This window comes from Podarcis melisellensis (genome assembly GCF_964234715.1).
Source record: "Podarcis melisellensis genome assembly, chromosome: 11".
Taxonomy (NCBI): Eukaryota; Metazoa; Chordata; class Lepidosauria; order Squamata; family Lacertidae; genus Podarcis; species Podarcis melisellensis.
In genome coordinates this window covers 6,171,328-6,197,849 of record NC_138543.1, presented here as the reverse complement: position 1 = coordinate 6,197,849, position 26,522 = coordinate 6,171,328, and the positions used below count along the sequence as shown (strand labels likewise).

Genomic DNA, 26,522 nt, shown 5'->3' with positions numbered 1-26,522 from the left:
GGGGGGGAGAGAGAGAACACAACACATGGTAGATATGCACTGCAGTTAAATTTATGAACTGTTTTGGCACTAGGCGGCAATAGGCTCACAGCAAATCCTGGCTTGTTGTAATTTCCTCTAGAGAGTCAGCTGTACGGCGGCCAAAGCCCTTTAGGGTTGGGTGGACAGGAATCTCATGCTAATGCTTTAATTCTAATGTGCAGTAAATCACAGTTAGCCCCAGCACAGAGTCTAGCGAGTTGTCACCACCCAACAGCTGAACCAGCAAAGATGAGAATGCTATAGGTCAGAAGTTTCATCACCTGAAAGGTCATAAAGTATATTGCAGGTGGGAACTTAACACCCTAGATCATGTGGCTACATGGTAGAGGAGTAGGTCTGTGGCCTTGTCACAGACATAAACTAAACCCCTGTTTGTACTGAAAAGCTATCCCATCACACTCTGTACAATTAAACTGGCTGGAAATGTCATGTTTTATTACCCCACCTGTTGGATTCAACTACTGCGTTCGTGGTGATGACATTTGCAGTTTAAGCTTGGAAGCCTGCAAAGGGATTAGACAGGGAGAGAGCAGGGAACTGGGACTCTCTACAACTGTGTTTAATATATTTTCCAGCCTGCCCAGGAAGCCGGCAGCACAAGTGGCCAAATGCACCAGGAACTGGCTTTGGGATACAGTGACACTCAGGAGACTTGTACACTGAGCATTGCTGCCACTGCTGGCTGATTCAGAGTCATTGGAACAGATTGAAACAATAACTGTTCTTAAAGGCTAATAAAGGATGCGGTTGCTCTATGACCACTGTTGGGTGGGAATGGCAAGAGACAGAAGCTTTTCCCACTCCCTACATTTACACATGCAGTTTCACTTAGATTTTCCACAGGGTGCTGTGAGTAATCTAATGCAGCTTGATTTATAGGCTGTACTTTCAGACTTGCCAATGAGTAAATAGCTCAGCCGATGTCAAGTTGCCCTGAGCTGCAACCTGAAATGGGGAGAGCTGGGTTGAAGCTCTTTGCATAGATCTCCTCTGGTACATAATGATCTTCTTTTCATATAGCAAAGGCCAATCCTGTGGCCTGCGCCTCCGGGAGGCTCTCCAGGCCTTTGGAGCTTTGTGTCATCAGTATGTGGATAACACTCAACTCTTATTACTCCTTTCCATCACCAACTGCTGATGTTCTGAATCAATGTCTGGCATTGAAAATGGACTGGAGGAGGATGAAAAAATGGAAACTTAACCAGACAAGACAGATGGGCCTCGTTGTCAGTTGGGAGGCAGTTCAGGGTGCTGGGATTTAGCCTGCTTGGGGTGGGCTTGCACTCCCCTTGAAAATCAGGTTTCTGGGCAATCTTTCAAGATCCACAAGGTGGGCATGGCCTGAGGCAAAAGCAACAAATGTAAAGTTTATCTTTGTGCAGTAGGCTCATTTCTATAAACACACACTCACCCTCTCTGTCTTCCATCCGAGGAAACCAGAGGCATAATCAGAGTTCAAGTCAAGCATTCTAGTCAAGCAAAAACACTTGGGGGGCAGCGAGGAGTGTAGCCTGGGGAGCAGTGGTGTTGCTGCGTTGCCAGCTCCCGGGGCAAGACAAGGGGTGTGCCCCCTAACCTTATTGCAGGTGTTGTATGGGAGTCAACAGACCCTACTCCTCATGGAGGTTACCACGTTCACCCTCTCAGCTCAATCAGATCCTATCAGGAGCGATAGCTGGCACTCTTTGGTAGGCTTGGTAGCATCTCAGCAGTGCCAGAGTCACAGCTGCAGCAGGTCAAGTAAGAGGACAGTGGAGAGCAGGTCGAGGTGCCAAGCGCAGCTGCCTCTCATTGGCTGTGCAACTCAAGGATGAGTGCTGGTGGATCCTGCATGATTGGGTGGCTCCATACCTCACCTAAGGACACATGCCAGAAGGGAGGCCCCAGGGAAGGACTAACATGGGTCGGGAAAATCCACACATGGGCAGGCATCTGTTCACCAGCTGCAAGGAGAAGGAGGCGCCACCACAGCCCCCGAGGCTCGGCCCAGGCGCGGCTTGCCTCCCCATGGCTCCAGAAGGTGTCAGCCACGTGGTCTCAGCAACGGAGCCTGTTGTGGGGGCGCCAGATTGTGCCCCTCAGAATTCTGAGCCTGTGGCCACGGTTCTCCTCGCCCTGCCCATGCTACACTACTGCTGGGGAGAGTTCTGAGGGCCGGATAGAGAAAACTGGAGGGCCACATTGAGCCCTGGGATGGAGGTTCTCCAACCCTGACTTAATTAGATATCATCCAGACGTAAGTTATTCATATCCTATTTATCAGTGATCTATGATTCACAAGGGTGGCTTCCAAAGAATGTATACTATTTCAGTAAATTTAACAATTTTTAAAAGGAGATATCACAGGCACAGATGGGGTAGAAAATGAGTCCTGTATATACACCAATATAAAAGGCACAGATTTCCAAAGAGCTTTAGGGTGTACCATTTGTGCAGAAATCATATCTTGGCTGTTGCTCCCTCTTTCCTCTCCCTCCCCCTCCTCCTCTGTCTTGCATGGGTAATATATGCTTAATAATAATCAAAACCTGATGGTATGGATTAAAGAATCAGGATGCTACAGAGTGAAGTTTTTTAAAATTGAAGAAATTAGATTTGTATGATTTTTAACTATTCTTTAATCTGCTTCTGGGCAACAAAAGTGATTTGGGTCAGCTGTTATTGCATTAAACTTTAATTTTCTTCCACGAGCACAGGATTATATAAAGGAGTATTGGATTGCACTCAGCATGGATTAGCTGAGCGGTGTCTCCTCTGCCAAGGACCAAATGGATTTCCTTCCTTTTGTTATTTATATTTTTATTACTCTTTCCCCCCTCCTTCTAATTCCCATTACCCTTCTGTTTGCCAGCATGGAGATACCCTCAAGAGCAGCAGCAAATGCAGGCAGAATTATTGGCTTATTGAATGTATTTATGTTCCAAGGTTCCTCAGTAGCCACTTTCAGAGGAACAAAGTAGCCCCCCAGCCATAGAAGCTCTCTGTCTGTTAAATCAGGGAAACCAAAACTTCTCAAGGCAAACAGATCTATTCTTTCCTTTCCGTTGTTTTTTTAAATCTGCGATTAAACTTTGGTTAAATAAGATATAGGCAATGTTTTTTTAAATGAACTGCTTGATCCTGCGCCCCCTCCCTGCAAGTCAATTGCACCAGAGCCTTACAAAAAGGATTATCTTTACAGCTTTGGGGAACAACATTATTATTATTATTATTATTATTATTATTATTATTATTGTTATTATTATTTTAAGAAAACAGACTAGCTTTAGATTTTACAAGAGTTATAAGTAGTTGCAGTGGACACTAAAGTAAGGCAGAAAAGTAAATAGAAACGCAAAAATAAAGGTGTTTGGGGCAATAGTGATGACTTTTCAGAAGTAACAATATGAGCACAATCTAGGACCTTCATAGCACAGCCCTGTGTACATCCAGTTAGAAGTAAGCACCACTGAGTTCAGTTGGACATACTCACAGGTAAGCAGGTGTGGGATTCAACAGACTCTGAATCAGGGGTGACACGTCCCTTTTCACCACAGGAGATGAAACAGGAAGTGCCTCTCTGCCTTGCTGCAGCCGCCACTCCTGCCGCCAGCACACCCTGCCATTGCCACCACCATGTGCCCTGTCTCATCAGCTGCTGGGAAAGATGGTGTCAATTTCAGGCAAGATCTCACCCCAAATGAACACAATTTTGCCTGAAATCGGCACTGATGCTGACACTGCTTCTTCACCACTGAAACAGATGGGGGGCTGTGGGGTCTCATCTTGGGAACTTCTGCCACCTGAGGCAGTGGTCTCACTCTGCCTAATGGCTGGGCCAGCTCTGCTCTGAACAGATTAAATAGAATCTGAAAAGACATGCATAGGTATGACGCTATAATGCTGTAAGTATAAGGCTGCTGAAGTCAGTGGAACTTACTTCCTAGTAAATGCATATAGGATTGCAACCCAAAAGAGCAATTCTAAACATCAGCTGGGAGCCAAGCAGTGGAGCACCACAACTCCACAGTCACTTAGGGACTCGTTGTTAAAACCATATTTATGGAAGACAATCTTACTTACCGTAGCTACGAGTGATTGCCAGAAGAAGAAGAAGAAGAAGAAGAAGAAGAAGAAGAAGAAGAAGAAGAAGCCATCAGAACAGCAGATGGGGTGGTTTGACCATCATTTTGTGGCTCTACTTCTCCCATAGGTGGGAGTCTTGTATCCACCATGCTTTCTGTTGTTTCAGTGGTGGCCTTCATGCATTCACACCATTATTTAGTCAAATATACCTCCCTAGGTGATTGGTCTTTATTTACTATGTTTATTGTAGGTTTTCTAATGCACCATTACCTAACCTGAGCCTCTGGAGGTCAAATCAAGTAAGAGGAAGGAAAAGAGATAAGGCACCAACCCAGAATTATGAGAAAGGAAACCTCAAAGATATACTGAAGAGGTATGGTGTTGAGCCTATTATTTTGAGTCTTCACAGCTATGATGGAACAAATAAGTCTCCAATACTGCCTCAAAGACTTATAACTTGGGATTTTTTTTTATTAATCAGTGTGCCTGAAGAACAGTCACTGCCATGAAATGCTTTAGACTCTATAAAGTGTATATTCAGTGCACCATGGAGGTTCCCTCACTCAATATTACGATAATACAAAATTCATAAAGGGAAGTAAGTGTGTGTGTGTGTGTGTGTGTGTGCGCGCGTGTGTGTGCGCATTATGGTTGCATGTGATCTGAAAGAAACTTAGGCCTAAGTTAACAGTAATAAATTATTTCTGGGTTTCCTGGTTCATCTTTTTAAAATAAAAAATAATGAGTTCAATTATTTTGACCCATCTGTTTTTAAAAGAGGCCTAGTGTTTTCTTATATACAATATATTTTTTTTTTTGCAGTACATTGGGAAACTATGACATTAAATCAATTATGTGCAATCTGATCAAGCCTTTCTTTTTCTGGAACTACTGTCAGAGAAGCCATCCTGTCAAAAACAAAATCAGAGAAGATATTTTCTGCTGCTTCCATCAGACAGGGGAAGAGATTCCCTATGGTTGCTCTATGACATGCAGTTTGTGACAGTTCTAGTACTTTGATGTACAATCATGTGCTTTCACCTAGAGAAAGACAGACTTCAGCACACATGGCATATAAAATCAAAGTCCATGTCTTTCCAGAGAGCTCTCTGAACCCATGGGCTCATGAACTGCAACACTGTGCATACTACACTAGGAGTTTTCCCTCTCTTCCTGGGTGCTATCTTCAGATGGCATGGATTCTCTTCCTGGGACAAATCTACTTTTACTAGTTTTGAAACTCAGCAATTATAATTCACTATACTTACAAACTTCGTAAGTTAAAGCACAGTGGAATGGCAGAGTTGGCCCTGATGTTGTGCAGCTTCCTTCCACCAATGTCCACACATTGAACATGGACACCTGGAAGGAAAAGTCTTGGTGAGTCCACCTTTACTCACACAGGGTTCTAGCTCCTGTGGAAGCATATGCACATTGAGGCCTGGGTGCATAAGCTTTTCTCTCTCAGAAGGCCACACTCATTCTTTGGCCATGGGAAGGATCCATGTGACCTCAGGGTCAAGGCCAAAGGTCTTGCTATATCAGTCATAGATGACTTAGTTATGGGTCCAGGTTTAACACATAGCAGAGCAGCTCCCTCATTGTGATCTACTGAAAGTCAATCCACTTCCCTGTAAACCTATGGATTGCCATCACAGGATTAACATGTGAAAGGGGCTTATGAGAAGTGAACACTGTAGTACAAACCCTTAAATCACTGCTTCCGTGAAGCAGCTGATGTTTGCAGCTTGCTTTTGTGGTGTAGAGTTTGGAAAAATAATATTTATTGTAACCTCAGGTCTTAGAAAACTGATTTTTTTTTGTCTGCGAACATAAAATTTTGAATAGCCTCCAGTGTGCCTCTAAAGTAGCACAAAGGACCAGCATCTGCAGAAAATCCATCTATAAAACAGGGGAGGTGGGAGGAAATGAGGGGCTTGAAAGGCAGCTTTGCTCCTCACTCTCTGTAAATATTTTTTTTCCACTCTGAGGGATTCTTCGTACTATACCTACTGCTGCTTCAACCAGACTGGATTCATTTCCTAGGAAACATACTTAACTAAGTATTTTAAGTATTTGGTGAAGTAATTTTAGTTTTTTGAAGCTCTACATAATGTAAAATGAGGCATCTAGCTTTTTAAATTTGACTGTGACCTGTGCATTACTCTCACAATCCAAGTACCTTTGCTAATCCCCACCTATTTTTTTAAAAAGCAATGAGTATTCATAGTCATGTAAAGTCAGTTAATGCCTTCGTTGGTCACTTTACTAGTGTATTTTATTGTCCTTAGCATTTTTTATTTCTTTACGTGTACTAGGGGCCAACTGCAGTTGTTCAGATAGTCCAGTTAAATGGATTTTTTTTTTAAAAAAAAATCCATTGAGAAAATCTGTAGGTCTCAATGTTGGCCTAAAATAGAAAATGTTGGGATGTCTCACAGACATGTGAAAAGGGCATCTGTAATGTTTGCCTGGAAGTTTCTAACTTTGGCACTACGAGCATTAGACATAACTCTTCCTATTAAGGACCATTGAGCAACCTTAGGTAAGTTTGAGAGGAAACAGAGGCAGATGGTGATGCAAAGGTGCTATCTAGGTTAGTGAGGTTGAATATCATAAAAATATTGTTATTCTGAGATAGAACTAGGTATATTAAATACTCTGTGCCACAGCAATCATAATGATTATATATATTCAGATCACCATTGGAATATATGTAATCATTACAAAATACATAACCTAAATGAAAAGGTTGGTACTTGGTACTTCTAATGATGATAAAGTTCCTATGCAAAATAGTCCAGGAGCAACCAAAGCATTCAACAAAATCTTAAAAGCTGTAGCTATTTAGTCAAATGAATATTAAATATTTTCAGATCAAGTTATTGAATGTAACACCCCTTTAAAAGAACAAAGGAGCTTCCCTCAACATCATGGGAATTGAGGCCAAACTCTTAAAACTTGCATAGAAATTTTGGTCACAGTTAAATATACCCCATAAATCTACTTTAAATCATTTCTGTTGCTGAAATGCCCAATTTAGTCATCCATGGTTTATCATTTTTTACCTCCAGTTAATTGGTGCTGGAGCAAACAAAGATTCACGCAGACCCTGACCTAATTTAACACAGACATTTGTTGACTCTGAGGACAAAGAATAACTTAGACTGAGTGGTTCTGAATTTCTGCCATATGCTGTAACATATGTAGAGGCAGCTTGTCTTCTTCTCCCTCAGATTTGTCAGGGTGTGGAGTCTTCACATTCATAAAGCTACACTACTCTCCAGACCCATTTCTCACAAAGATGATGGTGTTTGTTTTCTGCAATTTTAGCAAGCTATAGATAGAAAGTGGGTGTAGGATTTTTGCTTCTCGTCTTCATTGTGTTCCTGCATCTTTCCATTATGGGTTATCCTTGGCTGGTAAATGGTCTCAGTGAGAGCTATAACATTGTTTACATCCTGCCCTTCAACAGGTTCACAGGGAAGGCCAGACCAAAATATGTTCCTACCCAAGGCAAATAAAAAGATTGAGCTCCTGTTGAACCTTATTTCAACACTGGCAATGGGGCAGTGTTTTCCAGCTCACCTGAGTGCAGCAGGCTAGCAGGACAGGGCAGGCGTTGTAACACACACAGTCCTGTCTTCCAACACTTTGCCACAACTCTCCGTCCCTTAGCAACTGCTGCCTGAAGTACCCTCTGTTGTCTAACAGTGAGGCTGTCTCTGATCTGAGGTGACTTCTTGAGGAATCATTTTGTGCCCAGCAGTGGACTAAACCGTGTGGGCTTTTTACCCCTCCACTCACCATAATCTTCCATGTATCCTACACTTACTTTCTGTCTCCCTCTTCTTACACTCAAAACAGGCTGGTGAGCAAATAGTTATTTTCAGAGCCCAAACTCTATCTCATAAGCGGCCCCATGGCTTCGTTTCCAAATCCCAAAGTGACTTAGTCTGGGTCATGTTTAAAGAGTCATACACAAGCCGGTTGAAAATGTACTTGGTTTGACATGTTGTGCTTGTGTGCGAGAGAAACAGCATGGGGGGAGGGAGAGAGGGAGAGACTGGGGGTTTGTGAAGAATATTTGAATTTATATTTAAAATACTTTTATCGTTTGGCAGCGTCTACGGGCTATTATAGCCCAAATCTTTCCCAGTGGTTTGCGTTTCTAAGGCAATGTGGTTGCAGAGGGTGTAACTGAGGTTGGGATTTGTCATGATATGCTTAAATGGGAAGGCCACATGTTGACATAAATTCAGTTCAGTGTAAGCTGACTGTACATATGTTATGGCATATGGCAGAATTTCAGCCCCGGTCCCTCTCTCTCCTGCCTCCTCCTCCGAGCCACTAAAAAGCAGTCTCACGAGACAACCCTCTGCTAAATTAGGTCAGAGACTAGCATGCCATGTGGCAACTCTGTTGATGGATAATAAGGGTGGGTTATGACTTGAGAACCAGTATGGCTTTTCTTCCTCAAGGAGACTATTTAGTGTGGATTTTGTTTTTCCACAGTGCAGATCAGTGCATTTCTTCCATTTAAAAGCGTGCCGGTACTCAGCATGAAGTTGTCACAGGATGTGCCACACTTTTAAATCAGTGCTTTTGTTCTAGAAAAAAGATGCTGGTACTGTACACGCTGGAGTACCCCCAGAAAAAAGCACTGTTTTAGACGTATGTTAATTCATTGTCCACAATTTTGTTTGGCCTCTATGCATCGTGGTGATAAGATGAGATGAGAAGGTATACACAAACCTGTGGCGAATGCAGCTCTTTGCTTGGGAAAGGATGATTCTACTACAATTATTGTAACCAGTTGATTTTAGCACAACTCTTTGTTGTTGTTGTTGTTTAGTTGTGTCCGACTCCTCATGACCCCAAGGACCAGAGCACGCCAGGCACTCCTGTCTTCCACTGCCTCCCACAGTTTGGTCAAACTCATGTTTGTAGCATCAAGAACACTGTCCAACCATCTCGTCCTCTGTCGTCCCCTTCTCCTTGTGCGCTCCATCTTTCCCAACATCAGGGTCTTTTCCAGGGAGTCTTCTCTTCTCATGAGGTGGCCAACGTATTGGAGCCTCAGCTTCAGGATCTGTTCTTCCAGTGAACATTCAGGACTGATTTCCTTCAGAATGGAGAGGTTTGATCTACTTGCAGTCCATGGGGCTCTCAAGAGTCTCCTCCAGCACCATAATTCAAAAGCATCAATTCTTCAGTGATCAGCCTTCTTTATGGTCCAGCTCTCACTTCCATACATCACTACTGGGAAAACCATAGCTTTATCTATACAGACCTTTGTCGGCAAGGTGATGTCTCTACTTTTTAGGATGCTGTCTAGGTTTGTCATTGCTTTTCTCCCAAGGAGCAGGCGTCTTTTAATTTTGTGGCTGCTGTCACCATCTGCAGTGATCATGGAGCCCAAGAAAGTAAAATCTCTCACTGCCTCCATTTCTTCCCCTTCTGTTTGCCAGGAGGTGATGGGACCAGTGGCCATGATCTTCGTTTTTTTGATGTTGAGCTTCAGACCACATTTTACACTCTCCTCTTTCACCCTTGTTAAGAGGTTCTTTAATTCCTCCTCACTTTCTGCCATCAAAGTTGTTTTATCTGCATATCTGAGGTTGTTGATATTTCTTCCGGCAATTTCAATTCTGGCTTGGGATTCATCCAGTCCAGTCTTTCGCATGATGAATTCTGCATATACGTTAAATAAGCAAGCCAGATTAAACTGCCCTGATTTAAACTTTAAACCAGATTTGAACTAGATAGTGCTTCAAAGAGAGGACCAATGGCCACAATTGTATGCATGAAACTTTGAAAAGGCTTCCCACCATAAGAACTTAAAGTTATCTCTGGTAGGTTGGGGTAGTTGGAGTCAATGCAGAGTGTACCCATTTGAACTAAGATATGCATTTGAGCTGTTTGTGGAACATGGCAGAAAGAAAGAGCTGAAAGCTGCTCCTGCAAATGAAATTCATAGCTGACTTCCAAAAATTCCCTAGCATGTTCAAGGCCAACTCTAACCGAGAATCCTGTCACCCCGAATGTCACACTGAATGTCATCCTCTTTAAAATGGCTTTAGTTATAGAATAATAATATAAAATTAGCTACACATGTAGATATTTATCCCAATTTGGTAAGTAAAAATGAAGGAATATTCTAAAGTCAGAAGAGGAGCAAAAATAATGATATACTCCATGTGGAACTTCATCTAACTTGACGTAATGGTGAATTGGTGCCAACATCAGACTGAGAGTCTGAATTCTCAGGTCTGGAAAGGGGTCTGGCTGAAATGGAGTGCCACAGTTGGGGCTGCAGACTATTTCCTTGTGAATGTTTTGCCTCTTTTTTTTTTTTTTTTTTTGGCAGGGTATACCCAGTTCTTTCAGCTCATTTTACATGGTGGCAGCAAAGTCTGATGGCTTGCGCTGTGCTGTTGACAGGTTAACAAGAGATTCTCCTCATAAATGTAACCCCAGCAAATATGTTCCCAGTAGCAGGATAGGCAGTGATTTAAACCCTGCTTTCGACAGTAGCCCTCTCCAATCATTCTCTCACAATTACAATCCTGCTCATTGCGCATAAAGTCTGCCCTGTCCAATGCATGGACCACCATGGCAGCTAGACATATCATGGCAGAGTCAGGGCTACAAGGTGTGACCCTGCTCTCCCTCTAGAGAGAAACAAGCAAAGTGGGCTTGGGTCAACTCTGAACAGGCAATTTCCCCACAACAACAAGCCTATTGCATTTCCAAGAATGGTTCACCACCCTTGGCCCATCTGATCTTGTAAAGGTAAAGGTAAAGGTAAAAAAGGTAAAGGTACCCCTGACCATTAGGTCTAGTTGCAGATGAGTCTGGGGTTGTGCGCTCATTCACTCTATAGGCCGAGGGAGCCAGTGTTTGTCCACAGACAGCTTCCGGGCCATTCTGGCAAACCACAGCAGTGCTCGGAAATGCTGTTTACCTTCCCGCCGGAGCGGTACCTATTTATCTACTTGCACTTTGACGTGCTTTCGAACTGCTAGGTTGGCAGGAGCAGGGACCAAGGAACGGGAGCTCACCCCATTGTGGGGATTTGAACCGCCGACCTTCTGATCTGCAAGTCCTAGGCTCTGTGGTTTAACCCACAGTGCCACCCGCCATATTCCTGTGTTAATGGAACTAGTTAACTAGGTAAAGGTAAAGGGACCCCTGACCGTTAGGTCCAGTCGCTGACGACTCTGGGGTTGCGGCGCTCATCTCACTTCCGATCGGCAAGCCCTAGGCTCTGTGGTTTAGACCACAGCGCCACCCGCGTCCCTATCTGATCCTGTACTCTAGTACAAATGAAGGCGACTCCATGTTACTCTTTCCCCCTCTTTTCTCTCTAGTATGGAGATGCCTTTAGTCTTCTTTGATGTCTCCCTGTCAACTCCATCTTTACCATGTTCTTTTGTGGACAGTTGTGACTTTCAAGCAAGCTTTCTTATATTATCCTCCTTATTCTTGTGCTTTTATTTTGGATTTTTCACACATCCTTCACATTGCCTATACAGTCTCCAGTCAAAGACGTCTAAATCCTAAATACTCCTTTGCACTTCATGGCTATTCCCTTATCGCATGCATTTTCTGCTGCCTCAAGGCATATCTGTTTCTTTGGTGGTGGTTGTGTGTGTGTGTGTGTGGTGGTGGGGGGGTTGTTACTGAAATCTCTCCCCTCACCCCCCACCCCAAGCTGATGGAAGATGTGTAAATGTGTCTAAAGAGGAGAACAGCATAACTTTTTTTAAGCAGAGCTTTGGGAGAGACTGAGTCTCTGGGGCTCCCCCCTCCCATTAAAAATGAAGATGAAAAGAGCAATATCTGCACAATACAAGCAAAGCAACTTTAGTGCATTATTGTATCCTCCTCTCAGCTTACATCAGAAAAAAAGGAAGCACCTTTGCAGTTGTGCATCAATCTCTTGCTTTTTGCTAGATAGCAGAATCCCCCAGTCATCCATGGGCTGGATTTACATTATTCCATTAAGTATTGATTGTAATGCTTGAAAGCTTTATTGTTGCTATTTATCAGGGCTTTTTGCACTGAACTCTGTAGAAGATAATACTCCCTAGTTGCCTGATGTACACTTACAGCTCAGTCAGGCAAAAATGTGCTAAAGGAGGTAGAGAATGTTTGTGTGCGCGCGCATGTGCACACACACACACACACACACACACACACACGGTCAGATTATTCATAAAGGACATCTCTGTTAACTTCCAGAACTTGCTCAATGCATTCTGTCAATGCACATTTCCCCATTATTATCAGCAGAGTGATGTGAATGAAAGATCTATACCAATTATCTTGGCTGTGCTTGACTTGTGTTTATATATGGAAAGAGAGCGAGAGCTCCATTCAGGTATTAATTCATGCACAAATGGCCCAGTGATCTTCCTGCCTCAGCAGGTCTGTCTTGCTCTCCTTCCTTATCAGATGAAGATTATTGTTTTGTTCTGGTTGGCTGTTTCGGGTTGTGTCTGCTAACACTGCCTCCATCCATTCTGCATTCAAGGATGGAGTCTACATGTATACACCTAAACATGCACAAGCTCCAGTATGGATGATCCTATACCCTGCAAAAGGACTTCAGGTTGTGTGTATAGGAACCAATGTATATGTGTGTTGATGTATGTACTAAGATTTTGAGCATCAAATTTAGAAGAATTCCAAATCAAAAACTCAAATGGAACCCTTCAGAGACATTTTGGACTTGTCCAAACTGAAGCAGATTATTTCTGAAGCTCACTGAATTGAACTTGGGGTTCTGAAGTAATTTCAGGTGATTATGAGATTTGAACATTGACAAAAAAAAAATCTTCATACAGTATTTCAGCAAAAAGTAAACATTTATTTCTAAACTCGCCATGTATGGAAAATGGCAGATGGGTAGAGGTTAAAGGCTCTTTTGTGACTGACATCCATAGCATCTAATAAGAGGAAATGATTTTACTTGGGCTCTCCAGCCACAGTGATTTGGGGAAGTAATAGATCACTTTGTCTTTTCTGTGCTCTTTACTTGTTCAGTTAGTTGTGCTTGCTTGGAAAACGCTGGACACTCGAGTACTTCTGCCTCTGGATCACACACAACTACTTCTGTCAAATCAGTTTGCACTTAGTTTCTGTGACGTTTGGTGCCAGTTCAGCAGAACATAAACCTGAAATTGTCACACACAAACCCTAGTCCAGTTATCAAAGCTGCTTGTCCGGAGGCACAGCAACTCTGCCAAAAAAAGCTGTCTGGAGTTTCACTGTTTGAAATATGGCAACCCTAAAAGAAGGCCCTCAGATTATGATCAGTGTCTGGGTCGGTTCATATGGAAAGAGGTGGTCATTGAGGTGTTGGACCATTTCCCTGACACCAAAACAGATGGATTTTCCTTCCCGTTGGGACCAAGCTGGAGAAACACACACACACAAAAGGAAAGGCTGCCCTCACTGCCGTTCTACTCTACAAATATAAGCACCACAGGGTTGTGGATCTGGCGGTTCCTCTGCCTTTCATCCTCCAACACCCCTCTGGATTGCTCTCTTATACATGTTTCTATTACAATTTGCCTGACATGGCTGCCAGTGTATTACCACATACTAGGTATTACCATATACTAGACGTGGGTGGCGCTGTGGCCTAAACCACTGAGCCTCTTGGGCTTGCTGATTGGAAGGTTGGTGGTTCAAACCTCGCAATGGTATGAGCTCCTGTTGCTCTGTCCCTGCTCCTGCCAACCTAGCAGTTCGAAGCACACAGTGCAAGTAGATAAATAGGTGGCGGGAAGGTAAATGGTGTTTCCGTGCACTCTGGCACTCGTCATGGTCCTCTGTTTAGTCACACTGGCCACATGACCCAAAAAGCTGTCTATGGACAAACGCTGGCTCCCTTGGCATGAAAGTGAGATGAGTGCCGCAACCCCATAGTCGCCTTTGACTGGACTTACCTGTCCAGAGGTCCTTTACCTTTACTAGGCCACAGTACAATAATCTATGATAAAATCTCTCTTAGGATATATACTCACAAGCAGTGGTTTTACAATTTGCAACTGAATTCCAGAGGAGTTCTCACCTCAGCTACTATAGAAGGAATTCAGTTACAATCTCTTTTCTCTATACTTGACACACAAGGTGATGATGTCCATTTGCCCAGGGATTTACTAGAATGCAGAAAGCATAGAGCATTCTTATCTTGTTGCAGGCTGACTCCACAAATGAAATAAGTTCACTGTTGCCCAGGAAATGCTCTGACTGTAATTGGTAGATAACTGATTTTGAAAATCTTTTTTAAAAAGGCAAATGTAATGTCAGAGCTGTTTATTCTGCGATAAAAAGATAAAAAACAAGAACTCCACACATAGATAGCCAAAATTCTGTGCCAAGAAAAAGACAAATTAACTATCCTACCAAATTAGACAAATTGATTTATTTTTTGATAGTTGCTTATGTTGCATAATTTAGCAGATGATATGAAATATCTCATCCTCAGGTGATCCTGGGAAAAATTCTACAATAGCAGTCAATGCAGAAAAACAATGCATTGATCACCAGGAGCCAGTATGACTTAATCAAGAAAAAAAAAAAAAACAACTCATGCCAAACCAACCTATTCTGCTTTTGTGATAGAATTATCTGGTAGATCATGGGAATGCTGTGAGCATAGTGTATCTTTATTTCAGAAAAGTGTTTGATCAGGTCTTCTGTGATATCTTTGTTGACAAGATTGCAGAATGGGACTTGATCTATACTTCTGTTAGGTATATTCACCAATGACTGAGTATCCGCACACAACCATACATGAATGGCTCGGCATCAAAATGGAGGACTGAGTATGGTGCCATGACTTTACTTGCCCCAGAACTGACGTAACTTGACCAACGTGGCCTGGTGGACCAAATGGAGAGGCCTGGCAGATCTAATGAGGCATGTGAGCTGGAGGTTCTGCTCCCACTCCCTTGTAGAAAATAGCTATTTATATACCAACTCTGTTGGTTGTGTGCACATGGAAATAATTTCAAGAGCACAATGGAACTTCCCCTTCATCTCCTCCGCCCACACCTCCCAAATCTCTTCTGGAGGCCCTCTGCAGCAAATTTAGGTGTGGTACAGGGAGCATATGAGGGAAGGAGATGGCGGTGGAGTTATTTTGTAATTACAAAAGTTGTTCTATGTGTAAAATGATTTAGTTGAATCACAGAGTCATAGAGTGGGAAGGGACCGTAGTCTAACCCCTTGCAATACAGGAATCTCAAATAATAATAATAATAATAATAATAATAATAATAATAAATATTTATACCTCGCCCATGTGGCTGGGTTTCCCCAGCCACTCTGGGTGGCTCCCAACTGAATATTAAAAACACAATACAGCATTAAACATTAAAAACTTCCCTAAACAGGACTGCCTCTGGTCTTTTAAAAGTAAGATAGTTGCTTATTGCTTTGACATCTGATGGGAGGGTGTTCCACAGGGTAGACGCCATTACTGAGAAGGCCCTCTGCCTGATTCCCTGTAACCTCACCTCTGTAGTTTTAATTTGAACTTGCCTAATTCTAACTTCCTGAACCAATATGTGAACCAAAACATTAGAAATTTACATTTCTCCAAATTTTGTAATGTGTATTTTTTAAAATAAGTAAATTAGAGGAAAGTGCATAGCAGGACGCCTACGTCAGTGAAAAGAATGTACAAATTATTGATTTTAAAAATATGTTTATTAGGATAAATTTTCACATGGAGTTTAAAAAAATGCAGACTGATGCACAAATGGAACTAATTGAAAACAAGACTGGAAATATTGATAGATCCTGAAATTGACAGGTTGATTAATTTCTATTCTTTGCTGCCAAAAAGGATAAGAGACCAGTGTTCTTGCTTTTATAGAAGGTGTAATGGGTGGATTCTGCACTCAAGTATCTACTTGCATACATGGCAAACTTGTTGAAATGCAAACTGTCTTCATAGCGCCTCTTTTTCTAGACGGAGCTGACAAATGTGTGATGGGAGAACGTCAGGGTTTGCTGAGTTTAACTCTGGCTCAACATTCACTGTGTTCCATTTGGTGGATAAATAAAAGGACATTCTCCATGAATAGGAAATCGAACTTAAAATAAAAGCAAAAAGACCATTAAAAGCTCCATAAACTGGCACCCAGCCTGGACTTATATTAAAATGATCCGCAATAAATAACTTATGAGATACTGCCCAACATTTTTTTAAAAAAAGTTTATTATCTACAGAATCACTTTAGAAAAAAATTAAGCTTCGTACCTTAAAAGCTGCCTGATGTGCCCCAAATAGTCCAGATTCCCTCATTTTGGTAAATCATTGCCCCCCTTATCCCAATCTCCCCCCCTCTTATTTCTTATTTAGTTTCTTTTGTGCGTGGGCACAGTCATTACATCAAAGAAAGATCCCTGTTTTGATTACACAGTTTCTCAGTTCAAATTTACCAGGATTGTATTTGTAGATTCCTCCTGCATTAGCTGTTCTTCTATGTGCCTGATCATCAACTTGGGTTAGCTAGGGGCTCTGGATGCTTGTAGTGGATGGTTGTAGGATTCCATACTTCACGTAATTGAGGCTGTGAGCAGAGTAGGCTCCAAGCGTAGGGACTCCTACCCACCACTGTTTTTTCCTTTGGTTCATTTTAGCCCTGAGCTGCATGGATCAGGGCCACACTAGGCATTCAGTTAAATACATAGCAGGCAGCTATGCATCTTGTTTTCTTGAACTAGCTACAGAGTTGGAGAAGCCCATTTATCATTGCGAAGGCAGCACATAGGGAAGCTTATCTGTTAAGTCCCCAAGTGAGACCTGTTAAGCGATGTTTTGTAGTTGGTTAACTATTGTTAAAGATGGTCAACTGTAGCAAATAGTGAGCTGATGTATCAGTTATTGTTGAATTATTGTTATTGTTGAATCTTAAATAAATTTACAGTGGTACCTTGGGTTACATACGCTTCAGGTTACAGACTCCGCTAACCCAGAAACAGTACCTCAAGTTAAGAACTTTGCTTCAGGCTGAGAACAGAAATTGTGCTCCAGCAGCGCGGCAGCAGCAGGAGGCCCCATTAGCTAAAGTGGTGCTTCAGGTTAAGAACAGTTTCATGTTGCGTGTTGAGTCCCCACAGTGCCCCCCAAAAACTCACACATCACACGTAATTTTTGTTTAAGGTTTTTGGCATAATTTTGGCCACAACTTTATTCAAATACAAATTGTGAGTGGTTGCATAGGCATTGGTTATGACTATCTATCCTTGCCCTCAAGGATAGAGCTGGCCCTTCCGGACACCAACGGAAGCCAGCGTGGGAAACAAGTATTGGGTGAGAAAATGAGGCCGGGAAACAGTCCGTCACCTCTCACCCTCATGTTCCGGTGGGGCTTGCGCGGCCCAGGTCCGACTCCGGGGACAAGGACGAAATGAATGGCAAGCCCCTGGATTCCTTTAACGGAATTCCCTTCGCATCATTTGGAGGGGTAGGCACTTACCCCTCCAAGCACCAATTTAACCAATGCCTAACCGCCAACCTTACAAGTTGTGACGATTTGCTACGCAGTAGGCGAAAACCAAATGGCACCAGCCAATCAGCCAGATGGCAAAATTCCTACCAGGCCCCCGCACCAAGGCGAGCGACCCCATGACAGGCATAGCAAGGTCAAGCGAACGTGAGACACCACCCTTAAAAAAGGGAGGGAGGGCGGGTGATCCGGTGCAAAATGGCCAAGAGAACGTCCCACGTCTGTCCCTAGTATTTAAGTCCTCTGACCCCTCCTCCAAATTGGAAACATCCTAGTTTCCCCAGCAACCCAATTAACCATTTAATGCTTGGGTGCTCCGACCAAAATTTGCCTAGTCATAACAGGGAGGCCTGGTAGTCCCAACCGCAACACGTGCTCTCTGCTATGGAGAACACGGTTTAACGAATTTCTGGAACGAATTAAGTACTTAACCTGAGGTACCACTGTACTAATAAAGCTAAAAGAGAGAGAGAGAGAGAGAGACTCTTAAGTCACCAATTGCCTCCAACCTAGACAAAGATGAACCTTAGGCCAGGGGTAAGCAAACTTATTCAGCAGGGGGCCGGTCCACTGTCCTTCAGACCTTGTGGGGGGCCGGACTACATTTTGAAGGAAAAAAATGAATGAATTCCTATGCCCCACAAATAACCTAGAAACACGTTTTAAATAAAAAGACACATTCTACTCATGTAAAAACACACTGATTCCCGGGCCAGATTGAGAAGGTGATTGGGCCAGATCCGGCCTTCGGGCCTTAGTTTGCCTACTCATGCCTTAGGCTAAAAAGTGCCTAATGGCACCAATGGAAGTCTTTGTTTTTCTGACACTCCTAGCCTCATTGGCATGTGTGCATGCAATCTCCCCGACCTGCTGTAGCTACCTGTTGTATATTTATGAGCATATTTAGCTAGGCCCTTAGAGGAGTTTGCAAGACAAGGGAAGCAAGGGGAAGACTTATTTAAATCCCAGGACAAGAAGACACTGGCTTTTAGCAGTTTAAAACCAGTCATGAGGGAAAATAAAGCCCAATGCAGAAATAAAGCACAGTGTAGTTGTTAGGTTTAATGTAAGTTGAATAATTAAAGTGCAAAACAACTGGTCATTATGCAGATTCACCAGGCTTTATGGAGAATGTGCACATAATCTGTCCATGGAGAGGAAATTGTACATATTTCCCAGTCAATATACACAATCTTCAAGAAGCTTTGGGGAATTTGCATTTATCAACATTGCATGTTCTTTGGTCATTATGCATAGTTTCAACATGGGGGGATGTGCATATCTTAACTGTATTTTGTACATTCTCTGGCCAATATGCAGAACTCTCCAATTAGCTTTGGGGAATTTTCATTGCAGTACTGAATTTTGTATACCATCTAGCCATTATACAGTCTTCAGCAGGCCTTGGGGAATGTGCATATCTTGACTTCAGTTTGTACACTTTCCAGGCAATATGTACATCCTCCAGGAGGTGTGTATAGTGTCCAAAAACATGCCCTTGTTTTCTTTCTCTAGTTCAGAAGTGTGCAATCTGGGCAGCCTGAGTTGTCTTTGGCCAATTGCCCAATCTTACATGGTCCACAACAATTAACTCTTTTTTCTGAAGTCCTGCTGGGGATTATACATAATAGCTGGAGAAGGTACAAATTATTAAAAAATGAGGGCAAAACAGACCGATATAAAATAAAGCACACATACTGTGTACACCTGGTATTACTCAGATCACCCTTACTTTGAAGGGAAACGATTAGAATACAGGCCAAGACCATAAGGAGAGAATGGTTTTCAGCTGTTTGCTTTTATCTCCAGAAATATTGTACTTTTTCCCAATTAAAAAAAACCCCAAGTTCCCTTTGAGATGGTATTGGATATGAAAGCAGAATGTAATTTGAGAATCATGATGGAAACCATCCTGTACAATGAAGAGATATCTCAGTTATTACTTCTTCATGCAACATGCAATTTTGACCGAGTTCCTTTCAGGAAACTATATCACAGGTTCTTTTAAGAAACAAAATGAAACCTTAAATACAATTTTGGAAACGATGTCAGCAATATTCATATACTGAAGTAAAGATGTTTTGCATTACATATTAGGATGCACTAACATGGTGCTGGAGGAGACTCTTGAGAGTCCCATGGACTGCAAGAAGATTAAACCTCCCCATTCTGAAGGAAATCAGCCCTGAGTGCTCACTGGAAGGACAGATCCTGAAGCTGAGGCTCCAGTACTTTGGCCACCTCATGAGAAGAGAAGACTCCTTGGAGAAGACCCTGATGTTGGGAAAGATGGAGGGCACAAGGAGAAGGGGATGACAGAGGACGAGATGGTTGGATAGTGTTTTTGAGGTTACCAGCATGAGTTTGACCAAACTGCGGGAGGCAGTGGAGAACAGAGGTGCCTGGTGTTCTCTGGTCCATGGGGTCACGAGGAGTCGGACACGACTGAACGACTAAACAACAACATGCACATACCTTTCCACTACAGTGCTACCTTGGTTTACAAACGTAATCCGTTCTGGAAGTCTGTTCTTAAACCAAAACCATTCTTAAACAGAGGCGCGCTTTCCCTAATGAGGCCTCCCACAGCCAGTACCTTCCCACCATTCAGATTCTGTTCTTAGACTGTGGTAAAGTTCGCAAACTAGGACACCACTTCTGGTTTTGTGGAGTTTGTAAACTGAATAAACAGTCATACCTTGGGTTAGAGACTTGTGCGATTTTGGGTTTCACACCGCGCCAAACCCTGAAGTACCGGAACGGGTTACTTCCAGGTTTTGGCGCTTGTGCAAGCGCAGAAGCACCAAATTGTGACCCACGCATGCACAGACACGGCAGGTTGCGAATGTGCTTCCCACACAGATCACATTCACAACCCGAGCGTCCACTGTAGTTCTTAAACAGGGCTGTTCTTAAACCAAGGTACCACTGTATAAGAACGGTGGTGGTTTGTTTCCAAATGTCAGTCACGGATAACCCTGAGAAACGAGCCTTATGGGGTTCTGAAATATAATTGTCAGTGCTGGGATATGACTAAAGAAGGGACAATTATTTATCTATCTGGGAACATTTCCAAGCTTATTATTAAAATAATCTCAGAGCAGTGCACAGCAAACACATAAAAGATACAATAAAATCATCAATATAAACTGTATGACAATAAAGCAGCACCTGGAAATACACGTGTGCATGTACACACAGTGCATTTGTAATCCTGAGGGAAAAGGTATGTCTTCAAAAGATGTCTGAAACACATAATACAGAGTGTTATCTATAAGATGGGGGGGAGGGGGAGTTTTTCCAAAGCACAGGTACAATGGCAGAAAATGCCTGCTTTTGTGTTTCTGTCAGGTGGCAATCTGTGGATTTCAGTGTCATGAATAAAGTCTCCCTTGATGATCTTAGTGATCTAATGAGTCTACAAAGGGGAAAGCAGGTAGAGGATTTAGATGCATATTTTTAGCTGCCCATTGTGAAATGGCTTAATTTCTAGTGCCCAAATGGCTGATTTTAGTAGCTTACACCAACAGCCCTAGGAAAATCTATTAGACTGGGATGTGTCACTCATGAATGTTGTTCGTGCAAGATAGCAAACAGACAGGTGTCAGTTTTACATCATATACACTTTCTAGCTAATGTGCATTTTGCATTTGAATTACAGGTGCAGGAAGAGAATGAAGTGCTGCTTCTGAAAATGGCCTGGAAGATTGAAAAGTCATTTGGTGAAGCTGGCAGATGATGAATGAAGCTAGTAAGTAATAAACCTGTTAGGGAGCTTCCAGACCAACTGCTTAATGAACATTAATGCTGAAACATTTGCATAAAACTTGTACAGTTGTTCTACAATGTCACCTGTTTACTGAGCTTTCATCCTGATCTGCTAGTGTGGAAGTTGTTTGACTCTGCCAGTATTTGGTTGTTATCCTGCTCTTTCCAGTGCTATTTCCCATCACTTTGCATATTGGAATTTATGTCATTCAAAAATTGGCAGGATAACTAGGTTAGAAAGTGTAGGTTAACCAATTTGCCATGCACCCTGAAAACATCTCTTAGAAGCGATAGATTTGGAAGCGCTTGGAAGTCTAAACAAGAGAATAGGTTATTTGAATGATTAGTCCTTTGAATAAGTTATTGGAGTGATGTAATCAAATAGATGATAACATCTCCCCTTCAAAACCTATTCTCAATTATCTTACTTCCTCTTCATAACCCACTCTTTCTCCTCTATTTGCTTTCCTCTATTTTCACCTTGTTTTCCAATTTCTATGTTGTCCTTTATCCTAGATATGCTATTTCTATTGTTAATACAGTGGTACCTTGGGTTACATACGCTTCAGGTTACACACTCCGCTAACTCAGAAATAGTGCTTCAGATTAAGAACTTTGCTTCAGGATGAGAACAGAAATCGTGCTCTGGCGGCGCGGCAGCAGCAGGAGGCCCCATTAGCTAAAGCGGTGCTTCAGGTTAAGAGCAGTTTCAGGTTAAGAACGGACCTCCGGAACGAATTAAGTTATTAACCAGAGGTACCACTGTAATAGTTTTTCCCCACTACAACCTCTTTTCACTAACTTTCCATTTTTCGTATGTGCATTTTTGGCATGTTCTTATATTAACATAATTTCTATTGGATTGATCAAGATAATTATGTATGTAAACAGGTCTAATGGAATGTGTCATTCTTTCCCTGTTTGTTTCCAGCTTTTCATTATAAAGGCATCACCTCCCTCCCCCAGCAATGATGAGACAACGCCATGATATCCAAACCACATGACAATATGAAAGCATTGATCTAAGCTTTTTTTTAAAAGGGGGGGGGAATATAGTGTAAGAATGAAATGTAGTGTGTGCCTCAACAGTCTGTCTGGAAGAACCTTTAGTTTTTAAGATGCCACAAGACAGACTAAAACAACTTCTGCTCTGAAAATAGTAGATGTTTGGTACCATACACCAAGAGAGCACTGTGCCAAACCTGTAGCCGTCCCACAGAAATGTTAAAACTCATCCACACTTTACAACAAGCCTATCTCATCACACCACAACACGAATGCATTCCATCACTACTCAGTAAGTCTAAAAAGTCAGCAGTACAGGCTATTGCCTCAACAAATCAAGACATAGCAAATGATCACAATAAGAGGGGGAGTTGTAAGTGACTTACAAATAGGAGTTTAAAGTGATGTACAGTGGTACCTTGGGTTAAGAGCTTAATTCGTTCTGGAGGTCCGTTCTTAACCTGAAATTGTTCTTAACCTGAAGCACCACTTTAGCTAATGGGGCCTCCTGCTGCCACCGTGCCACTGCCAGACGATTTCTGTTCTCATCCTGAAGCAAAGTGCTTAACCCGAGGTACTATTTCTGGGTTAGCAGAGTCTGTAACCTGAAGCATCTGTAACCTGAAGCATCTGTAACCCAAGGTACCACTGTACAAATAAAAAATGCACATAAAATCAACAATGTGCCCAGTGGTCTCCTAGTACTTTTTCCTGTATAAGTGGGAATACAATGTTGTACTTGAGTGTGCATGTGGGACATTGGAAGATACACTATGTGCCCAAATTCCTTTTGGGTCCTTGCAAACGGAAGCTGGCCAAACTGCCAACTCCTGGGTGGTAGGAGGGTTTCATCTACACAGTGATACAGGAGTCTCTCTCTCCTTCTCTCTATCCACACACACAACACCCATCATAATTACTAGTTGTACACCTGGAAAAGAGCCACATTCTCCTCCAGATCATCCCTTTATTTTAATACTTTTTATTTCAACAGTTATTTAATGTTCTCCATTATATTTTTGGCAACAATGCCAAATATTGAGAAGATAGTTCATGTTCTAATGCCAGTGAGTCATATGCAGGTAATTAATTCAGATTCCAAACATTTTGATGTGGATTTGTACACTTAATTGCATGATTATGTAACCAAACCACCACCACAACTGGGAAGGAGAGCTTGATAGCATGTCTCTCGGCTCTGATCAGTATCAGATTTATGGCTGATTTTGGCCTGGCACACCCTTTTAAAAAAATCTTTTATGATATTAATTTGGATTAATAGAGAAGTTACGAAAATGTAGCATGTGAAAGTAAGTGGCTAAATAATTAATGCACAAATCTAACACAGAGATGATAATAATTCTTACAAATATGTATTTGATCCTGTTCCCCTATCTAGCCCAGAGGCTCAATGTGCTAACAAGTTATTATAATAATTATTATTTTCAAAGAGTATGAAATATAGTCAATGTTAAATAATTTCACATCTGCTTAAACACCATCACCAAATGCCTGCCCAAAATATCCCATGAGATGGTTTTTGCAAGCTTCCAAAGGAAGAGGGTTGTATAACAGTGAGGTTGCAGATGTCTTTCTTCAAGTAATATTTTTTAATTTATATACAACTGATAGTATTTAAGAAGGCATTTCCCATTGATCTTTATGAGGGATCTATACCAGGAGGACCCACCAGTCTATTGTCTCCCCATCCCTCATTTTAATAGACAATAGTCTGGCTGAGGCATGAAAATGGAGTGCTGTGCAATATCATTATGCAGCATGGAGGGGGGGGGGAGATAATTTAAACAAGAAGGCAACTGTAAATTGGCTCCCGAAATGGTGAGGATTGGAGTAGAGCAGACAGATGTTTGGAGAGTTATGGTCTCCTTTCATTTACTCATAAGAAATAACTTTGCATGGCTCTCCGGTTCCTTGAATATATAAGCAAATCCTGCTGTACTTTCCCCTTTATGGTCTGGTAGAACAGAAGAGGAAGGCGTAGAAAAGGCTCGGTGGGACTCGTGCATCCTGTTCACATTGTGGAGCAAAGCTGTGCAGTAGCGCTTTCTGTGTATATAGAAAAGACAATAAGGAACATGCGAGGATTTGGAGAAGAAGTGGTAGTTAATGAGACAGCTGTGAAGGAGCACAGGGAGATGCTGGTTATCCAGCGCACTGATCCATATCACATTTTGAAGGCCAGAACAACCTCCCACTTAGCAGAAGACGATGAGGAGCTCAAGACTAATGTCTGCAAATAAATTGATGAGGAAAAATCTGGGAGGTTGTGCAGGCCAACTTAGAAGGGTGTATTCAGGGGAGGGGAGAGGAAAGGGACATTGGAGGGGAGATTTGAATAAATGGAAGGGAGCATTTCAGAGCAAAGGCAACCCACGAACATTTGTTCTGAACTGCCAGGATCATGTTGAGAGTATTATTTGTGGCTGCCTGGAAGATTTCCCCTGCAAACCAAGAATCTTTTCAGGAAGCTTCATTCAGTTAGAAAACAACAGGTTTTCAGAAATTCAGCCACATTTTAAAAATATTATCTTTAAGCTTTGGAGTGGGAAAAGCTGAAGAAGAGCTATGGTAGTTGTGAGATTAATTCAGAGAGCCTGATGCTTCTGCAAAAGAGCTGTCTGTTAGGCAGGATTTCTGAGATGAGATCCGCTGGAAGTTTGGATGCAACTCACTGTCTGGTCTTTGACTGCAATCAGGGGCGTAGGAAGGGAGCGGTGGGGGCAGACCACCCCAGGTGCCCTCACTGAGGGGGGTGACATTCGGCGTGCCATGTGCCCGCAACTCCCAAGCCTACTACCCAGGCTAAGAGGGGAGCTGTGCCACTTTGCCAGCCCCATCACCCTTCATTTTGACAGCTTGGGGGAGGCTTGGGAGATGCAGGTGGGTGGCGCGCCAAATGTCCGCCATGGGTGGCTCGCTCTGCCCCCATGGGCAGCTCATTCTGCCCCAGCTGCAGGGCACGCATGTTGCTCTGGGCAGCTGAGGGGCTATCCCATGCCTGGGAGGGCATCCTCCGCACCATGCCCCCCTCGGGAGCGCGCCCGCCCTTGGCAGCGCAGCCATATGCTCTGCTGCTGGCTGCAATCAAGGTTGATAGATTGAGTGATTGAATGAATGAATGAATGAATGAATGCAACTCAGCTTGCAAAAACAAAAATAAAAATCCTCTCTCTGAGTCAGGGACTGTCAGATTCCCAGACTATCCCCCTATCTTTTACGTATTGTACTGACCTTTCTATCTCCTCATTTAGACTTGAAACCTTGTAAAAGACACTTTGTAGTACAGTGGTACCTCAGGTTACATATGCTTCAGGTTACAGATTCCGCTAACCCAGAAATAGTGCTTCAGGTTAAGAACTTTGCTTCAGGATGAGAACAGAAATCGTGCTGCGGCAGCAGGAGGCCCCATTAACTAAAGTGGTGCTTCAGGTCAAGAACAGTTTCAGGTTAAGAACGGACCTCCGGAACGAATTAAGTACTTAACCTGAGGTACCACTGTATATGGAAGCCATGCTGAGTATCACCCACCAGCGCAGGCCCAAGACATTTTGGCACCGGAGAGGAAACCACAGAATAAAACCCACCAGGGAAGAAGGGTGAGTGGAGATCTACATCAGGAGCAATGGGGGAATAAAGATCTACTCTGGGAACAGGGTGGGGATCTAATCACCCTTTCTTGATGGTTGGGAATCAAAGGTAGTCAGAGGGGTGAGAATGGTCAGCAAAGCAAGCTCCACAGGACCAGAAGCTAAGCACCCTTCAGGAAATGCTATATTAATTCTGTATTCTATAGATTTTACAGAGAAGAGTGATTTGCTTGGCTAGTAGAACTTTACTTTGGTGATTTTTCAGAAGACCAAGGTGAGACTTCTCATGTGAAAATAGTTATTGTCTGTGCAAGGTGTGCTGATTATAGTGTGGTAAGGTGCGAAAGTATTATATGTCAATCTCCTTCCCTGACACCTGTCATATCTACACGCCATTAAAATATAGGAAGGTACGACGATCTCTATCCCAACCCTCTGTTATCTTATTAAAGCAAGAGAAGGATTAGATCTGACTTGCACGGTGTAGCAAGTAATATTG

The 26,522-nt window shown here is 42.6% G+C and overlaps 1 long non-coding RNA gene across 2 annotated transcripts in view; it reads left to right on the top strand.

The window, feature by feature from the left end:
• LOC309380741 overlaps positions 1-26,522 on the top strand; it is a 73,618-nt gene that overhangs the window by 37,611 nt on the left and 9,485 nt on the right. For both annotated transcript variants that reach the window (XR_014173097.1, XR_014173098.1), the window contains 2 exons: positions 4,358-4,480; positions 21,304-21,393. This is a non-coding gene — a long non-coding RNA (uncharacterized lncRNA). The remainder of the gene's footprint in view (positions 1-4,357; positions 4,481-21,303; positions 21,394-26,522) is intronic.